This window comes from Grammomys surdaster, unplaced genomic scaffold, assembly GCF_004785775.1.
Source record: "Grammomys surdaster isolate TR1022 unplaced genomic scaffold, NIH_TR_1.0 125780, whole genome shotgun sequence".
In the NCBI taxonomy this organism is placed as follows: domain Eukaryota; kingdom Metazoa; phylum Chordata; class Mammalia; order Rodentia; family Muridae; genus Grammomys; species Grammomys surdaster.
This window is the reverse complement of record NW_021620611.1, coordinates 2,782,218-2,802,007: the sequence shown is the minus strand read 5'-3', so window position 1 is coordinate 2,802,007 and position 19,790 is coordinate 2,782,218. Positions and strand designations below refer to the sequence as shown.

The following is a 19,790-nucleotide window of genomic DNA, read 5'->3' as shown; positions in this document are numbered from 1 at the left end:
AGGGGGAGGGGAGGGGGAGGGGGAGGAGAAGGAGGCAGGAATTCAAGGCCAACATCAGCCATGCCACACAGTGTGTTTGAGGCCAGCCTGAGCTACATGGGACCCTGTTTCCAAAGCCAAACCACACAAAAGGCAGTAAATGAGATTCTGCTCATTGTCCATAGCCTATGTCAGTGCAAAGAGTAAGAGATTTGGTGATGAGCCGGAATTAAAGGTTGGAAACCTAATTTTAAGGTCAACTCTGGCAAAGGTGTCTGAAGTAAGAAGCAGAACTCATTTCATGATTACATTTGCCATACAAGACAAAGGCCCATTTTCACCTTCTATTTTCCTAGTATCCTTTTGAACTTGTGATTTTGCTTTCTTCTGATATGCAGTGCAGACATAGCTGTAGCTAAACCACGAGCCAGATGTCAAATAGACACGATGTCATTGGCATTGAACTTCCCGCTCTTCCTGTTAAGAACCACAAAGAGTAACTACACTTAAAGAACAAATTGATTCAAAGGCTGTAACGTTGAACCATGGCTGCCTATATTTTTAGCACAAATACTTTTTGCTTGCATTTTTAATAGCATGTATAATTTTGCTACAGAATATAGCAATAAATTGATACAGCTTCAAAGAGAGGCACTTGGAACACATCTTTAGTAATATAGATAATTGGCTTTTATTAATAGCATGGATTAATATAGTAACATTAAATTAATAATCTTATTTGTAGACTTCTACTTTAAAAAATACTAAAGGAAATGCTATCCTTAGAATGCTAATTCTCTTATCCATAATTTAGTTATAAGTAATTATCACAGTGCCTTTCTATATAAAACGAAACTGCCTACTTTCTACCTATGTAAAGAACACCCTTTAAAGATTGACATAAAGATAACCTAAATAATATGTTCATTTTAAGAGCAAGATCCAGCCGGGCGGTGGTGGCGCACGCCTTTAATCCCAGCACTTGGGAGGCAGAGGCAGGTGGATTTCTGAGTTCGAGGCCGGGCTGGTCTACAAAGTGAGTTCCAGGACAGCCAGGGCTACACAAAAAAACCCTGTCTCGAAAAACCAAAAAAAAAAAAAAAAAGCAAAATCCAAGACTGAGGAAAAAGTAAGATGAAGATTTGTTTTTTAATTTAGATTTTGGAATTGTACATCAGGAAATTTTTTAATGTTTAGAGTAAAATCTGTGTGCTGATTAATTTTCTTGTCAACTTGACACAAGCCATGGTTATTTGGGAAGAGGGCACCTCAGTTGAGAAAATGCTACCATCACATTGCCTGCAGGCAAGCCTGTGGTTAGTGATTGATGTGGGAGGGCCCAGCCTAATGTGGGTGGTGCCACACTTGGTAGGGAGTCCTAGATGGTGTACTGAATCAGGCTGAGGAAACTACTGAAGCAAAGTACTGTCTGGATCTTCAAGCTGTGTTTCTCTGTGGTCTCTACTTTAGCTCTTGACTACAGATTCTTTTTTTTTTATAATTTATTTATTTTTTTCAAATCGTAATTTTTACTTATTCACACAGGGATTATAAACACAAAAAGGCAGGATGTGGGGAAGGGAATGACACTGGAGTGTGGGTGTTCAGGGGGAATACAGATATCTTCAGAACAGGGTTTCGGCTGGGTGAAGGTTCAGGGGACAAGTCACTATGACTCTGCCTATGACTCACTTGTCCTTATCTAAGTTGGTATTATCTGCCAAGGCTACCTATTTACAAGGTCTATGACTACTCAGGCTGGTAAATTTCCACAAAAGCTGCCTGTCTACATTAGCTTATAGCCATCTGTTTCAATGTTTTTCCACAGAGACCCAAGACTTGATGTTAGTATACATGTATGACAGGCCTATTGCTGATTTTAGGCCTATGGCTGATTTTAGGGTTTCAGTGTATAAGCAGGGCTGTCCCTGACATCTCCTCACTTCTCTAAGTATAGAAGGGCTGTGGCAATTCTAATCTTGCGAAGGCAGGAATAGAGTCCTGACCTCCAGTAATTGAAGGGGACCTTGTAATGGCTGTGGTCCCCCTGTCGTTGTCCAGTGAGGCATGAGGGCCATACCCATCCCAATGTCTTTTTCCTGGAGAGGGGATACTTTTGACATCAAGCCCAACCCCTATGCACAGTGTTTTGCTTTTTTTTTTGTTTGTTTTTGTTTTTGTTTTTCGAGACAGGGTTTCTCTGTATAGTCCTGGCTATCCTGGAACTCACTGTGTAGATCAGGCTGGCCTCGAACTCAGAAATCCGCCTGCCTCTGCCTCCTAAGTGCTGGAATTAAAGGCATGTGCCACCATTGCCCAGCTTGACTACAGATTCTTGCCTGTAGTTTTTGCTCTGACTTCCTCGATAATGGACATGTAAGATGGGATTGTGAGGTGAAATAGAAGCATTCCTCCCCTACATTAATTTTGTTGTTTTATCACAGTAATAAAAAGAAAACTATTTAATTTTAAAAAGGTTTGTTATAGGCAGTGTTCTATTGCTTTGAAGAGACACCATGACAATGGCAACTCTGATACAAAAAAGCATTTAATTGGGGCTCAATTATAGTTTCAGAGGCTTAATCCAGTTAGCATAGTAGAAAGCCTGGCAACATGCAGGTAGACGTGGTGCTGGAGAAGGAGCTGAGAGTTCTACATCTGGATCTGTAGTCCGAACAGAGAGAGAAGGGGGAGGAGGGAGGGAGAGGGAAGGAGGGGGAGAGAGGGAGGACGGGATAGTTTCTAGAGGGGAGGGGATAGTTTCTATTTAGCTTTATCTATCCTGGGTCTTGCTATATAGAGCAGACTGGCCTCAGGTTGTAGCAATCCTCCTGCTTCCAAAGTACTAGAACTACAGATGTAAATCACTATGCTCAGTAAAAGATGTACTTTGTATGCATATGTATATATGTGTGCCTTGTCATCTGTATGAGCACTACACACATGCAGTGACTGAGGAGACAAGGGTGTTGGATTCCCTGAAACTGGAATTACAGGCAGTGGACCACCATCTTGCCACTAGAAACCAAAGCTAGGTTCTCTATGAGAGCAAGCACGTACTTTTAACTGGTAATCCATCTCTGTAGCCTCCACTGATGTATTTTTAAGAGCAGAAGAAATTTCATTGAGGTGTTGTTTCAGTTATTTCTGAGATAAAACACAATGACCAAAAGCAACTTGGGGAGGAAAGGATTTATTTTTCTTATACTTTCAGATTACAACCTGTGATGGTTTCATATTTTTTTGGTACAGGGAGTGGTACAATTAGGTGGTGTGGTCTTATTGGAGTAGTTGTATCACTGTGGGTGTAGGTTTTAATACCGTAGTCCTAGCTGCCTGGAAGTGAGTCTTCCACTAGCAGCCTTCAGATGAAGATGTAGAACTATCAGCTCCTCCTGCACCATGCCTGCCTGGACACTGCCATGCTTCCACTTTGATGATAATGGACTGAACCTCTGAACCTGTAAGCCAGCCCCAATTAAATGTGTTCCTTTATAAGAGTTGCCTTGGTCATGGTGTCTGTTCACAGCAGTAAAACCCTAACTAAGACACAACCTATTACTGAGGGTGGGAACTCAAGGCATGAACCTAGAGGCAGGGACCATGGCTGAATGCTGTTTTCTGGCTTCTTCTCCAGCTTACTCTCAGACTCATGATTAGCCAGGAGCACCTGCCTAGGTATGGTATTCCCCATAGTATGTTGGTTCTTCTGAATCAATTAATAAGACAATTATCCCAAAATCACATCTTCTGGCAGGTCTGATCTAGATAACTCCTCAAAAGATGCTTTCTTCTTAGAAGACTCTCAGCTCTGTCAAGCTGATTGTGCTACATGAACCAGGTATGTTATATTTTCTGGTCTGTCTGCTGTGGTGTGTCTTCACAATCCTCAGAGGCTACAGCAGAGTCATAAGAATGATGGTCAAAGCTACTTGTAAGGAAGGTCTTCCAGAATGAGCTGAGAGCAAACTCACCTCTAGGAATGGTTCTACAATAGCTCATCAATACAAGCCTGGACTATGGGAATATCCAACCTTTTTATGTTATCTGAGAAAAATATTCACAAGCTTCCAAATATCTCATTTGTTGGATTATTTTCTTCCAGCATTTTCCTTACAGGAGCAGCAGAGAAACAGGAACCGCAAGCCTGAGGCTTTCTGGCATAGCTGCACCAAAATTCACTTCCATAATAAAAAACTAAACACGTTCTGTAGAAAATGAAGTCAGCTCTATGGCTCATCTATGGTCCTATCCCCTGAAATCACTATTATAGAGCTTGTCATTAAATAAACCAAGTGAGGTTAGTTAGAACAAGCCAACTTCACTTGCCAACTGACAACGTAACAGTAGGCTTTCTTGTGGAAGTGACTCTTCGGTGTTAGTGCTGTTGAACTGGCAGCTTTTGGCATTATACATACTCATCATGGCCTGTCTTGTCGCTGTTCTTCCTCTAAAAACCTCTTTCTTTTAAATCCTCTTTTCTCTCTGTTCCAGGAACAAGCAAAAGCACAATGAAGCTTCATAGGATTTAAAGCTAAAGGAAGTCACCAGCATTTCCCAGGGCCTTCCTTCCTATGGTATCCAGATGGCAAGGGACTGACTCCAAAGAAACATCACCACGATCAGGTGATGATGCTCTGTCCATTTGTGGATGATGTCCTGGATTATCTGTTTTTCCATGGGCAGCAAGTTACCCCAAGGGATCTGCTCCATATCCCCAACCACTGTGAGGTACCTGTAGAGGTCCCCGCCTCCAGCCCTGCTACTCTCTGTCCTTTCCTCCCCATGGATGTACATCTTTTGCTGCAGAGATCCAGTCTTTGATACTACCCGATGCACCAGATGTCCCATGGTCCCAACAGATGACATCTCCAAGTAGGGCAGCAGCTCTTCTACCAGCTGACATACCGAGCTCAGGAGCTATCCTCAGGTTTATGGGAGAAAGAACTGGTGGACCAGTGAGATGAGGTAGCTACAAGCTACATCAAAGACAGGAGGGCTAGTTCTTCAACATGTACACATAGGTCTAGGATTTCCTTACCATGTGTCCCTGCACTCAGATTCCTGCCGGTCTGTCTGAAGCTCTAGCTTGGGTAGGTCTCCAGGAGTGCTCCAGGCCTGCTACTGCCAAAATGAGAACCCCTTATTAAGAAACCAGCTTCTCTCATGGTCACCACTACTCTCATCATAGCAGCATGGTGGAGCCACCAGACAGAGGCAAGGCTAAGCAGGCAGGAGCAAACAGATGGAGTGTACATTCTCTTGTTCTGCATGATCAACACCACTCTATCATTATACATTCCTGTGCTTCCTTCTCATTTTCTCCATGAATGCCAGTGTCTGAACTGGGTCATCCTGGGCTATGTACCTGTATATGCACTTCTCTCACTGGACATGAAAGTTCTCTCCCACAACAGTCCCCATTCCAGTCCCCAGATTCTTCTACCATGCCTGGCCTCAGTCTTTTTCCATTATAGTTAGGTAGACTCTGGGATACTTGAAAAACATCCAGGGATAAAACCCACCAAGATAACACACACACACACACACACACACACACACACGAAAACAACAGTTCCTCCTTCAGGGCTTACTATAGTGAGAGTTAGAATCCATCACTTTCCTCAAAGACTAACAGGAAGGCAGGGTGAGGAAGTTTTGTGTTGGGGGTGGGGTTGGAGATACAAAGGCCAGTATCCCATAGGGGCTGTTTTGGAAACTGTATTTGTTTTCTCATTTTTGGCCCTAAATAGGCAGTATGGAGGGGACAAGCATGCAGGAAACCAATTATAAATGGGCAAAATCTGACCCTTTGTTTGAACACATTGATGAAAGTTTTATTTTTTTATGAATGGACCAGACATCATCCCTTTGAAAATCATCTCTCCCCAATCCTCCATCCCATCTGTATCCCAATGCTCTATCATCTTTCCAGGAGAAAACTGTCGGTGGCTCTAACCTTCTAGATTGAAGGGGTTTTTGAGAGAAATACTTTATGCAGCTGGAGTCTGCTGTAGGTAACCTGAGCCCAGTCCTTGGAAGTAGCCTGAGCTCTTTGGTTTTCACATGATGAGTCCAGAGCCCCATTCTAAGCCTTCCTTGTCCTTAGCCTGAGTTCTACCATAGTGCAGACAACCAGTGGCTATAAAAAACTACATACTGCTGGTGGGGTGAGAAGTATCTCAGTTAGTAGAGCATTGTCTAGAATATGCAAACGCCTAGGCTTGATCCTCAACATTGCATATTCTAGATGTGATGGTGTATGTCTGTAATCCCAGCATTCTGCAGGTGGAAACAAAGGCTCAGAAATTCAAGATATTTTTCTTCTTTGTTAGGAGTTCTAGAATAACCTGAGATTCAAGGAATCTTGTTTAAAGAAAGGGGCAGGGAAGAAAGGAAGAAAAAGAGGGAAAATAGGAAGGAATAGAAAAAGAAGACTGTATGCGATCTACATAGCCATCATTTATTCTCAGGAGTCATTTAGAAACATAGTTTGTACCACATGTAAGTCTCTATATTATACACCAGACAACATACGTTGGGGTGGGCATTCTGTAACCACAAATTTTGTGCTAATTTAATTTCTGTATTCATACAGCCTTCCAGATTCACTTTTGTTATGGATGTTTCCTTGTGGTTCTATTGCACCATGATGTAGGAAGTAAGTGATGTCCTGTTACCTCAAGCTTCTGTACATCCTTTGCAAATCTGCCAATGAGGAATAAGCACTCTGTACTCACTGTCTCCCCCAGTTGAGTGAACAGTAAGTAAAGGAACATGGGTGATTCATTGAGTGTTACTTAGTTTGTTCAGTCAGCTGTTTATTAATCTGTAGCTTCCTGCTGAGATGCAGGGTGTGCTTTTTAAAGAAACCTTACACAGCACAAGTTTTATTTTGGGACCGGACACACTAATATACAAAGAGGATCTCTGAGAGTTTCAGAGTCCCAGAAGAGGTTTTCTCGAATCTAAAAGCTTTGTGATCACTTGCTGTGTTCCAAGCACTGTTCAGTGAAGTGATAGTGTATGGATGAATGAATTCTCCTCAACTTCATGAAAGAAGCCTTCTTCTCAAGGGAAATGAAGATCCTAATGTGCAGTAAGTACAGTCTTGTCATTTGACATCTACTGAGAGTCAAGAACTAGAAAATTCTAGGAAAATGGAAAAGTGATTATTGTAGAAGACTCTAGAAGGAAGATTGAAAAAGACTTTCACCTGGTGGGTATCATAACAAAACTATTTTGTTTTGGTAGCCATGGGGAGGACAGAATAGACATGGAAGAGCTAGAGGGTGGGACAAGGCCTTGATGGTTATGCTAAGAGTTTCTGCAAGTGGTTTAGGCAAGAGGCACTGAAGGCCTACTAGGAAGCACAAGAGAAGAGGTAGGTGGGAGAATTGAAGAATTTCTCATTTTTATTAAAATACATAATAATAGGACATCAAGGATAAACTGAGTCAGGGTGCTGGCTTAGGAGTCTTGGTGGATGGTGTTGTCTTCAAAGAGAATGGAAGAAGAGAAAAAATATTTTAGGTGATGACTGTGGAGACAATAGACTCGTGTTGGGGATTACTGGTATTTAGGTGCCACCAGAACTGTGGGTACATTATTTGGGGCCATCAGGATCATATAGGAATATCATTCAGCCACTGGACATTGTCATTTATAGTTTGAGAAAGAAGTATGGACTAGAAATATATAATAGGGTGACATCTACCAACTTGGGGATTTTTTTTTCTCTATGGAACGTCATCAATGATTGTTTCAAAGGTATATACATTTTTTATTTTGAAAATGTTATATAATGTTGGTACACTCCAGACTACAGCTTTTTAATGGTGTCAGCTTCTATGTTGGGTGCTGAAGATGTTAGAGGAGAGAGCAAACTGAACATGATCCATCAATTGACCTTTAACTGTTAATGCCTACATGAAAGCATTACTTGTCTTTCACTGTGAGAGAGATTTAAAAATACCCTAGCCATCTGTGGGAAACTGATCACTTCACCTAACCTGAGGAATACTATGCAATGAACATTTTACTCCAGTAACACTTATACTAGTCCCAAGAAAATAAGCAAAGGTAGAAGACATGGCTTTTACCCTACTAGATGAATATTTACCGAATATCTTTTAGTGAGTGTCCTCTTTACAATTGGGAATGCAGACATAGCCTAAGTCTGCCATAATATCAACACTACCTGTGGCATTAATCCTAGCTTTAAACCTAATAGTAAAACTCAGCTTCATCTTAAATTAAACTCTGACCCCCAACACTAACAAATTTAACCATAGCCCTAGGTTTTAACCTAATAGCAGCATGGATGCTAACTCTAGTCTTAGCCCCTTTGTTGTTCACTAATTCTAACCTTAACCCTATACCTGACATTTTAGGTATTCACCTAATAGACGGGAAGGTTCTATGGGTCTCAACTAAGTAGAAAAAACTAAATATTGACCCGTAGATTAAATAAGTAATCTAAAGAAGGTTATGATCATACAGTCTTTAACAACACAGCATTGACGTTTCTGATAGAGACAACCAAGGATGTACTTTCATTCCTTAGTGCCTACAAGACACTCTTGATTATTCCTTCTGACTTCAGTAGATGTAACAGAGGAGGAATTGCTATAAAAATTTAAGGACTATTCCCAAGAAGCAAGATTTAAATGGAGAATATACGTTCATATATAGCTTTCATAACTTACACAGAGTGTAAGCTAATCTTAATTTTAGACTTCAAAGAACTCCCCAAAGTGCAAGAATTTTCTATTCATAGAACTCTCCAGAAGGCTAGGTTCACAAGATCTTCTATTTAGATTTAAATCCCAATATGATCCTACCTAGATCTTGGCAGCTAGAATTTATCTAGCTTAGACTGGTGATCATTAGGACAATGTGTGGCATTAGGCTCTGGGGTTTATAGGCATACTATAAGGAAATATACTGTACTGCATTTAGAAATTCATAGACAAGTTGAGCAAGAAAAATGCTTAGTACACATAATACAAGAGCAAATATGATGAGACAGACAAAATTCAAATTTATAATTTGAAGATCATTGTGAGGCGCGCGTGTAATCCTCTCGCCAGCAAGAACGCACCACACACACACACCAGAATCCTTCCGTAAAGCCACGTTTATTCCCAAATACAAAATGGTGGAAGAAGACGACAGGCCCAGGAAAAGCACTGCTTAATATACCCTTGGAGCGGTGCATTCACCTCTGATTGGCTGCTTACTCGTAGCGTGCCAAACGCCGTGGGATGGGCTTTAACTTTGGCAGGCCTTTTCCATGGCACATGCACAATTCACCTATTCACCAGGAAAAATCCCGGATGTCAGGCAAACGAGGCTTTAGCCAGCGCATGCGCGGCTTCCTACAGATCATGAGAACAGAAATGACTCTAAGTGCTACAGTATATGGTATTAATCCTGGATATTGAAACGACTCAAAGATACAGATACCAATGGATACAGTAGACAATATTTTCTTTCATTTGTATAGCATTAGACTTGCCAAAACGTTGTAACACATGCTCAATTTTTCCTAGGCTCTTAAAAGGGTACATAGGGCATTATTATTTGCATATGCAGAAATAGGCTTGATGGAATTTCTTACTCCCCCCCCCAATCACCCAGCAAGAATGGTAAGAGATTTGAACTGAAGTTGTACAATTTTGAATGTAACAGAAACTCACTCTGTTCCACAGAGTAGATAAGGTATGAACTGTGCCCTAAAGGATTGAGTAAAGCTTAAAAGATAAAGGAAGGAAAACCATGTTGGAATGAGATGGAAATAAGAGGAAGACAGGAATCTGGGGATGGAATTGCAGACAGACAGACAGCATAGACGCAAAGAAAAAACAGCAGGAGATGGGCTTTGGGGGATGATATTTCATGTAAGGTTTCACAGAAAAGTCAGTAGGGTTTTGGAACAGAGAGAAACCTAACAAAAGATGGTTCTGAGACCAGTGAGCAGGGAAGACTAGAAAGCAAGTCCTGGAGACCAGCTGGGTGATGCTCATGTGTGACATCAAGGAAGAGTCCAGAATGTGGTAGAAGAAAATTGAAATAAATGGTCTTACAGAACAACAGTTACAGGGCTAGGATACTGTGTGGGTACAGGGGCTAAAAGAAGTGGAGAAATGAAAGAAGTTCACACTTTTTATAGCTAGCAGGCAAGTCATGTGCTCTCTCTGGATCTCTCAGGAAGGCAGACATAAAGGAGGTGAGGGCACCCTCATGCAGAGGGCATAGAAATCTGGTCCACACATAAGACTGTTACAGAAACCCATCACTGCTAATAAAGAAAAGCAGTTTTAGAATGGCGTGAAAGATGATGCTTTCAACGACATTATTTGCAATGACTGCTCCCTCCATGGGAAACATCTAAATGGTGTACAATGGGGAAGAGTTATACAAATCAGGAGTATTGTGTTGAAATTAAGACTGTATTTGAAGAATATGAGGATGTAAATGGTAATAATATGGTGTGTGGCAAGAGTAAAACAGATATGATACTATCTACATATCATAGAGGGGGGGTTGGGCACAAATCCCACCCACCACTAGTGAAGGCACTGATAACTACAGGAAGGAGAGAATCAGTTCTTAAGGTTGTAGCCCTGGGACATCTACCATGCTCAGTGGTAAGCCGAACATCCAAGAGTATGTGGGCAGTACAAACTGAAACTCCATGTTTTGTTTTTTTAAATGACACGAAGTTTGGAGGGCAGGAAGTGGAATGGATGTAGGAGGGTTTTAAAAGGGTGAATATGATCAAAATACAGTGTATAAAGTTCTTAAAGAACTAATAAACATAAATACTCACAATAAACATGTGAATAAAGCAAATGGCTGGTTTAGAGGGGATGATTTGGGTGCTTCTGTGACTAGTTCATATTATTTTATACATTTCTGAAATTCTGAAATGCAAACTTTCTATAACAAGCCTTTATTTAGCTTTTATAATGATAAAATATTTAGGAAAAACAGTATTCTACGTCTTTAGATTTGTTAGGTTTCAAAGCAAACAGCACACAGTGAGCAGAGAGCATAAATTCATTCCGAACTGGCCTTCAAAAGTCAAAGTTAAATGGATGGATTCTGAGAATGGCAGAGAAGGAGAGGTGGCCTCCACAGCAGATGGTAGCTTTGACTAGACAGGGACCAGCATTCTCTTCAGGGGCAGGCTGACCTCTGGGAGCTGTTTACAGCTCAGATAAATAGAGAATCAACTCCGGAAGCAGATAAGAACACAGTTATGTCCCAGATGCAAACAATACCTCACAAAATGCTTTAGAGGGGTCTGCTAACCTCCGAAAGAGCTCTGTTAGGGTTCCTCTCAGCTATCAGGGCTACAGACACTCTAATGCATGTGCATTACTGAATAAAACCACAATCATTCATTCAGGGGCACTACAAAATCTCTGTGGTATTAACATAGACAATTTATATTTAACAGAATAATAATACATCTAAGAAATGATGCCATACCTATGCCTTTGGAAAAATAATTGAAAGTTAAAATTATGAATATCTTTGTTTATTGATATTAATTCATGAGAAGCCCTGTTTCTTTCCTGTTTGCTGAGCTCCTAACAGAGTACAAAGCCACCACTCATCTGAGGGAATACTGAGCTGCAAAACTACCACTGGACTTCAAGATTTCCGTTAAGTGTGCTACCTCACATGACCTCGCACTCTTGCAGCTTGAAGTGAAAACCATGGTAACTATCTCTGACGGATGAGGCCGGACAAGGACAAGTGGAGTCTTCCGCTGGAGGCAGCTTTCATTTCACTTATTTTCAAGCTCCTTAAAGTCGAGGAAATTTTCCTCAAATTTTTTCTCTTCTTCTCCCTATTTACATTAGCTTGGCTTCTTGCTTTGAGGGTCCTCCTTCCCAATGTAGCATACCTCCAGGAAAACTAAAATAACCAAGTCTAGAAAGAGTTAAGATGTAGTCCTTCACTTTTGTTTTGGGTCTGCTTGTTCGAATTTTCATATGCCTGTTTGTTCTCCGGTTCTTTGGCCATGTTCACATTTGAAAGGAAATAAGGAACATAGCTGTGAGTGGAAGAGCCCAGTTTCCGTACGAGCCGGGTGTCCGTGGTTCCTGCCGGATCTGTCAGGTTCCGAATAAGCAAAACTGCTCGACATAAAGGTGGAGGAGTGCCCCCAGTTAAGAGATTTTTTTATCCCATTGGGGGCTGCGAACATAGACACAGTAAGATTGCCTGCTTATCTCTCCACACAGGAAGCAAGCAGCGTTTGGAAAACAAAACCTCATATGCTGATTGTAAACTTTTAATAGATGAACCTTATACTTTGTTTACATCTTCAAAATGTCAAAAATGTGGAGGAGAACCAGTCCTGGGGGGAGAGGGACATTTGATCTTATTTATAGAAATGAAATAAACGTAAAATGAGTTTTTCTACTACAGCTTTCTCTCAGTGCAGTTTAACCAGACCGGCTGTAATCAGTGTGACATCGGAGCTCCATAAGAGGACACTGTTTGTCTAACTTTAGCTAACCCGTGTGCTTCCTGTAGTGTGCTTTGGGTCCTAGCTGCCGGAGCCAAAGGTCCAGTTACCTCTGGCTAGATTTGGATTCCTCTTTCTCTCTCTCTTCAGAGGTGTCTCTTGCTGCATTTATTACTTCTGGCTTTTAAAAACTTTTTATTCATAAATTTCTATAAGCAGAGAGCTAACTGAATCAGCTCTATCTGGAAGAAGAAAGAGGTCCCGAGTCATTTTGCAGTTGGTAATTTCTAACTTGCTTGATTGCATGTACATTTCACACAATTTGCTTGACAAGTGAGCCAGGACTGTGTGTTTCTCATTCATGACTTGGTGTGCAGAAGAAGAGGAAGATGGTGAAAAAATAATCTGAAGAGTTTTGAGGAGAGAAGAGACTGAGGTTTCACTATGTTGTGAGGTCTGCTGAGATAAACAGCCATTCATGCATTCTGCATTTTAAATTCCAGGCACAACTTGAAACCCAAAGAGGAACTTCTCCGAGGAGCTGGCAGACTGAGCCTGGTAAGTCACTGCTTCAGAGTGGCACTCTCCCTCTGTGACAAGCCATGAGCTAGAATGGAATCTGGGCAGGGGCTGTTTGAGTCCTGAGAAGTTCTGTCTTTTCTATATCCAGGATTTTGAAAAACTAAGAGTTCTCACATGGTGAAAGAGGAGCTTGGGGACTTTTGAACAAGACTGTTATGGCATATGTTTTCCTTCAAAGAAAAAGAAAAATATTCTTGACTTCACCAACCTCATTCTAGCCTGCCATAAAAATCAAATTTTCAGTGGTGTGACAAGAGTTAAACCCAGTAAGTTGGCTTTTATATGTCCTATGTCCTCAGCCTGCCAACAGAGAAATATCTAAATGTGAAATTGCTGAAGTTTATTAGATACCAAAAAGAAACTTGTTAACTAGACATCCCAAGTATCCAGTCTCCCTGGAGATCAGTTGCCAACAGCAAGAAATGTCACTGATGAGCCACCACATAAAATAATGTAAGTTTATAAATAATTAGGAAGACTAACTTGAAATAATACAACCTCGTATCGTGCCAGATTTGTTCCTAAGGGAAATAAATAGATGATTCTTATAATGAATAGCAACGGTAGGGAATTCCACGGTGTATTATATAGGCAATGATTGCTTACTACCTCAAGCACAGTGGGGTAAGAGGATGGGATAGAAGACAGGGGAACCAAGAGCACATGGAGGCTGGCAGGGTTAGGGACAGGCTGCTAGACTTCTGTGGCTGCGATAGTTCGAGTTTCTTAAGAAGAGTTCTTGTACCATCAAGGAATATTATTTTTACCTCTCTCCATCTGGAGGTTTTCATTTCCCTGAGATGGGGAAAGGGAAGGAACTCCCTTGCTTCTTGAGGCGCACCCTTTGTGCCCCAAAAGAAGGAACTGAAATTCTCAGGATGGGATCCTAAGAAAGCCAGAGCAACACTAGGAGTGGGGAGGCTTGTGGATTCTACAGGGTCCATTCTTGAATAGGGCCAAGAACACATGGGGACACCATGAAATTTTCTGAATTTATGGTTCAGAAATTCTGCAAATATCAGGGTGAAGGGACTTACATAAGTGGAAGAGAGAAACTTTCACAGTGAAGCTGCCTTTGAAGTCAGGGTTTCCTTCAGACATATGCCCTCATACCTCTCATTGTTCATGGTGCTTTATAGAAGGTCTTGTGTGGAGACAGAGACTGCAATTGGGTTAGGCTTGGTGACTGAGCGTCTTGGCTGTGAGAGGAATGGATGTTTGCTGGGGGTCCCTCGAGATGGCAAAATGAAGACACAAGTGGAGAATCAGAATCTAGGAAAGATTATAGGAAAGAAAACTTTAGGATTACAGAGAAAAAATTAGGATTGCAGGATTACAGGAAAGAAAAGTGAGGAGTGTGTGATGGACAACTGAAGATGAAAGCCAAAGGGACATTGGATGTCAGAACCAAAACCAGTATCAAAGAGAACCAGAAACAGGTGGACAGGAAGGCCTTGCGATGAACTGAACTGATTCTGCTGTTAGACTGTTTGTCTGAACTCTGGGTGGATAAACCATGGCTATGGTGATGGAACGGTAATACAACAGTATAAGTAAACAAATAAGAGACATGGTTAGGAATTACAGAATTCATCTCTTGTGCATTCTAACCTAATTACATATAATGTATGATATATAACACATGATATGTGATTTGTGATACATGATATATAATATATATCCTAATTTCTGGGTCCATTCCCTTGATCCTGGGTGCCTATTCAGTGTTGCACTGGTAGTTTTAAGTGTCAATTTGACACTGCCTGGAATCACTTAGTAAGAGTCTTAATGAGGAATTATCTAGAATAGGTTGTTCTGTGTGAGTGTGTGTGTGTGTGTGTGTGTGTGTGTGTGTAGGTAATTGTCTTGTTAATTGATGTAAGAAGACCCAGCCCATTGTGGGCAGCACTAACCCCTAGGCAGGGGATCCCAAACTGTAACAGAGGAGAAAACTACCTTGCCAACAGCAAGAAATGTCACTGATGAGCCACCACATGAGAGGAGAGTAACAAGAATGTATAAATCTTCTCTTTGATCTTGACAATGGATGTGGTATGACTAGCTGCTTGAATTCTTGCCATAAATTTCTGAAATGATGCACTAAAACCTGCAATTGTTTGCCAAATGACCCCACACACAGAATGGGATGGGAGACACACCAAAGCTTCAAGATGTTCAGTCCCAAGTTTGTAATGTTACCAGAGTCAGAATCTGTGTCCTTAGCAGCTATAACAAGCCTGAGGTGGTCACACATTTCTGATAAGCTAATTGAAAGAGCCACATTAATAGTGAAATACAGAGAAAGAAGGTTAAAGAAGTGTAGGTGCATTGGGAAAGGAGGCAAAAGAATTCAGAGACCAGTACAGCCCCCGCCCATCCCTCACACCCTGCCCATCCATCCATCCATCCATCCATCCATCCATCCATCCATCCATTCAACCATCCGTTTTTTTAAGGCCTTACATCTGGGCAAAGTTTAATTTAAACTTAAATTTAAATTTAAACTTTTATTTTTAAAATAGAGACAAGAGACGTGCATAATTATGCAGCCCTTCAGTGACCCACATTTGCCTGGGCTCCAGCATGTCCTGCAGGGTGGGTTGATTAGTCACTGCTGCCCTGTGAAATTCCTTTCCTAGACACAAGTCCTCCCTCGGGCTAGCCCCAGGTGTCTGCCTTTTTATTCTCCAAGCATGAAATTCAGGGGAGAAATTCCAAGGAAGTCCAAGTGCCTTGTTTCAATAGTCCAGATAGCAAGAGATAGGGACAAACATGTCCCTTTAGAACGCCCTCATTCTTTCAAGGCATGCTGGTTATAGTATGTTGTAGGCTTTCTGTAAGTATGGTGGATTCTGACAGATGATTCTTCTGAGGAATGAGAAGACTTTAATATGATTTCGGAAATATTCCTTTGGGTACTCCCCCCCCCAGCTGGATTCCATTAAATTAGATGCTGATTTTCTTTGCTGTCATCTTCAACATCTTCCCCCACCACACTTTCGACTAAGGCCTGTTCTACATTCTTTTTGCCCAAATGAAGTAAAGCCCCTAGAATCAGGCTCAAGAAAACATTTGTAAAGGTTTTACAAATGATCATTCCTGCTCTTATTTATAGGCCACTCACTGACCCAAGGAAAAGTTTGCATCTGTACCCCACCATTGACAGACAGTAATGCACTTCCAATATCATCCTTCTCTTCCTCAATTGCTCTGTGATGCAGACTACTGTGTTTAGCCTCGGCTGAGTGTTTGATGGGCCTGCTACAGCTCCTCTCACACTTACTTGCCTTATGATGGATGAAGAAGCATCTCTCCCTCCTCCCAGGGCAGGATGAGGGAGGTGGGAAGCTCAGATTTGGAAAACATACTATGCCTTGGTAGGCTTTGGAGTTTGATAATATTTGGAATCTATTCTTTTTTAGTATTTGAGGAAACACTGAAACAAAACCAGCCACATCCCAATAGTCAGATAAAAGCAAGAAACTACTAAAGAGTAAGAAGGAATGACCATCAGATATGATAAAGAGATACCACAAGATTTTATAAGAAAACAATCATCTAAATAACGAGTTCAGTATTGAATGTGTGTGAGCATACGTGTTCCTACGGGCATATGGATCTATGTGAGTGTTCGTTGAAGACTGAGATTAAAAACAGGTATTTTCCTTAATCACTCTCTACCTTGTGTATTGAGACAAGGTCTCTCACTGAACCTGAAACTCAACTATTTGGCAAGACAGCCCTCGTCAGCAAGCCCCAGGATTCTCCTGTCTCTGTCTTCCCAAAGCTAGGATCACAGGCTACACTCAAGGACAGCTTATTCAGTGACCTTTTCTGACATTCATGTATCAAATAGTGGAAACTAAAGTCACCTAAACTTCTTTGAAGCCCCAGTTTCTAGATAAATTCAATTGACTTATTAAGGGCCCTTCATAGAAAAAGACTACATTGAAATACTGTTTAATATTAGAAATGGATTTTTAAATAGTCCATGTAAATCTTTTGCATATGTAGTTAGTAGAAGTAAGATAATATCCTCATTTAAATTAAATGGAAAATTTCAAAGATGAGAAAACTTTTTTTAAAACATGGATTAAATTCAGTTTTGATTCTTAGAACTTCTATCCACTTACTTATCTGACATCCTCACTAAAAGCAAGGCTTAAAATTCCTCATGAAGGTCTGAGACACTATTTCCAATCTTCTACCTAAAATGTGTTTGCTTTTGATGGCTGTCTTAGTCTTTTCCTGTCTGCCTTTCATTTTTCTTTTTGTTTGTGTTTGTTTTTTGAAACAGGGTCTCAAAATATAGTCCAGGCTAGCCTAGAAAACACAGCTACCCCATCCCTGTACATATCCACACCACACCCACTCAACTTTCCAGGTGCTGGGATTTGTAGAGACAAGCAAACCACCACATCTGACTCTCTTTTTGTTGCTGTAGCCAAATGCCAGTGATTTGGAAATTACTGAATAATGTTCGTTTATTACCTGGTCTGCCAGTAGCATGTTGTTGGCATCTACTTTGGGCCTTCTTAGAGCTCCTCTGATGTCAAAACATACTGGAGAGCCCTGAGCTGAAATGCAGTGAAAGCTGACCTTTAGAGCAAAGACCCTAACATAATCCATGGGCCCACATGCACCTCACAGGCCCACATCCCAACAGCACTACACTGGTAGATAAATATGAGAACACTTGAACTTTGGTGGATCACATTCAAATTACAATTATGATATTGTATTCTTCCTAAAGGCTTTCATTTATACTATCTTGAGTGTTCTGTAAACCTCTCCTACCAATTAAGTAAGTGTTAGCTATATGACTCTGGCTTTGTGTCTCAGTGTATCAAAATAGACTATAAAGCATCCAGAGTAAAGCACAGATAAAATGTATTAAATTAACCAACAGATTGTTAATAATTAGATTAGGTGGGTAGTGAAAGACTTGATAGTTAAAGCAATAAACTTTCTGGCCAAACCAAATGTCCTATACATGTAATATATATATCTTGGATAATCTATAATCTTAAGACATGTCTTAGAGGCATTAAAACAATAAACATGAATTCTAATTCATAACATAGTAAAAATACCAGGGCAGTTGAGTTCTACTATGTCTTGTGTAACACACCAGGTTGGTTGTGTAAGACCTAATGAATATTCTACCTATCTAGTGTATTTAGAAATGAATGATATGCTGAACTGCACCCAAATGTGTATCCAAGCTTTAAAGCATTACCTAGTGGCAGCTTTGCTATTGGAAACATAGTCAATATTTTACCTGTTTGTAGATTGAAACTTTTCTGGCAACCAACACTTTAAAAATCTGAGTGCAGTGTAGGGGAATGTTCGCCTTGTCAGGTCATGTCAGGTCATGTATGCTATTTCCTCATTTTAATGAAATTCTAGTTTCTTAAAGCAGATTGTTTGCTGGACTTCGTCATGTCAGAAGCAGTCAGAAAGCAGTGTATTTATTACCTGGTGTCCTCCGGAGACTTCTTGGTTTCCTTGAGCACTCCACTGAGCTTGAGATGGCTTTCTTCTCGTCTTGGCCGAAACCAGAGCCTGAAGAGGACAGTACTAGCAACCTTCATGGAAGTCTGCAGGTCAGGGGCACATTAACTGGGGTTATGAAACTGGGGTTTCTCAACAGCTCAGGTGAAGTCTCACACCAAAGGTAATCATTAACTTTCCTTGGTTGGTGTCCCCCGAGAGAGCAATCGATACAACCACGTTTTATGTTCAGAGCTAAGGTCCTGAAGCACAGTGGCTTCTCTTTCAGACATAACTGACGCTGGTAGATGTACCTCCTGCACGAGCATCTCTTGTCTTTTTATTTCAAAGTGCCATTTGCTCAGAGATACAGTGATTAGAGGAAGTTGTTTAAATCAAGGAAGTTTCCTATTTCTTGTCTAAGCTTAAATCCCTGTGCCCACCATAGAAAGCCGATTGTCTTCCGTCCCCTTCTCTGCCAGCTCCTGGCAGTGTGTCTTCCTAGGATACTCAGAGGGCAGCAGCTGTGATCTCCATGCGAAATGCTCCCTTTGACTCACTGTCTGAAGTCTTCTGTGGACCTGGTGGTACTGTGTTGGAGGTTGGAACCTTTAGGAGTCTCGGTGGAAGAGGATCACTGCAGATGGGCCGTAGGTTTGAATTGATCCTACTTCCTAGGCACTGTTGGCTTCCTGACTTTGGAATTAATGTGATAAGGTACCTCACACAGGAATCACCACAGAGCCATCTGCTCCATGCCTTCCCACCAGGCAGCCTGCATCTGCACGGGACTCTAAACCAAATAAACATTCCTTTCCTGAAGTTGCCCCTAACCAGACTTTCTGTCTTAAAGGCAACTCCTATATATATTTTCTTTCTGCCTCAGTTTCCCTCTTTTCTACCCTATACCTATTCATTTTTTGTTCCTACTTATCTTTGGGACATTTTTTTCCTAAAGCCATTTTTCCCCATTGGTTTTCTGATTTTTTTAAATTCTCCTGATTTTCTACCTTGTCTGGCATTTGTTTTGCTAATCTTTTATGCTGTGCCTCACTTCCTCCTTCTAACCTCCCTATGATCACATAAACATGTTATTTTAGTAAAAGTAGAAAGTGACTTTTCATGATAAAATCCTTATTCATTCTGTGATATTCTTTTAAAATAGGTCAGAACAGGAAAACATTTTGAGGCAAACATTTTATACTCATTACAAGATACTCTATAACTTTTACTTTCAGTATCTTTGACA

General features: G+C 41.0%; 1 long non-coding RNA gene across 2 annotated transcripts in view; it reads left to right on the top strand.

Annotated features, from left to right (window-relative positions):
* The first annotated feature begins 12,604 nt into the window (after positions 1-12,604).
* The window catches only part of LOC114640150, a 77,629-nt gene continuing 70,443 nt past the window's right edge, over positions 12,605-19,790 (top strand). The window contains exons 1-2 of one of the 2 annotated variants that reach the window (XR_003714110.1): positions 12,605-12,746; positions 12,970-13,024. This is a non-coding gene — a long non-coding RNA (uncharacterized LOC114640150). Of the gene's footprint in view, positions 13,025-19,790 lie in introns of both variants that reach the window. The other variant, XR_003714109.1, reaches the window with a different exon arrangement.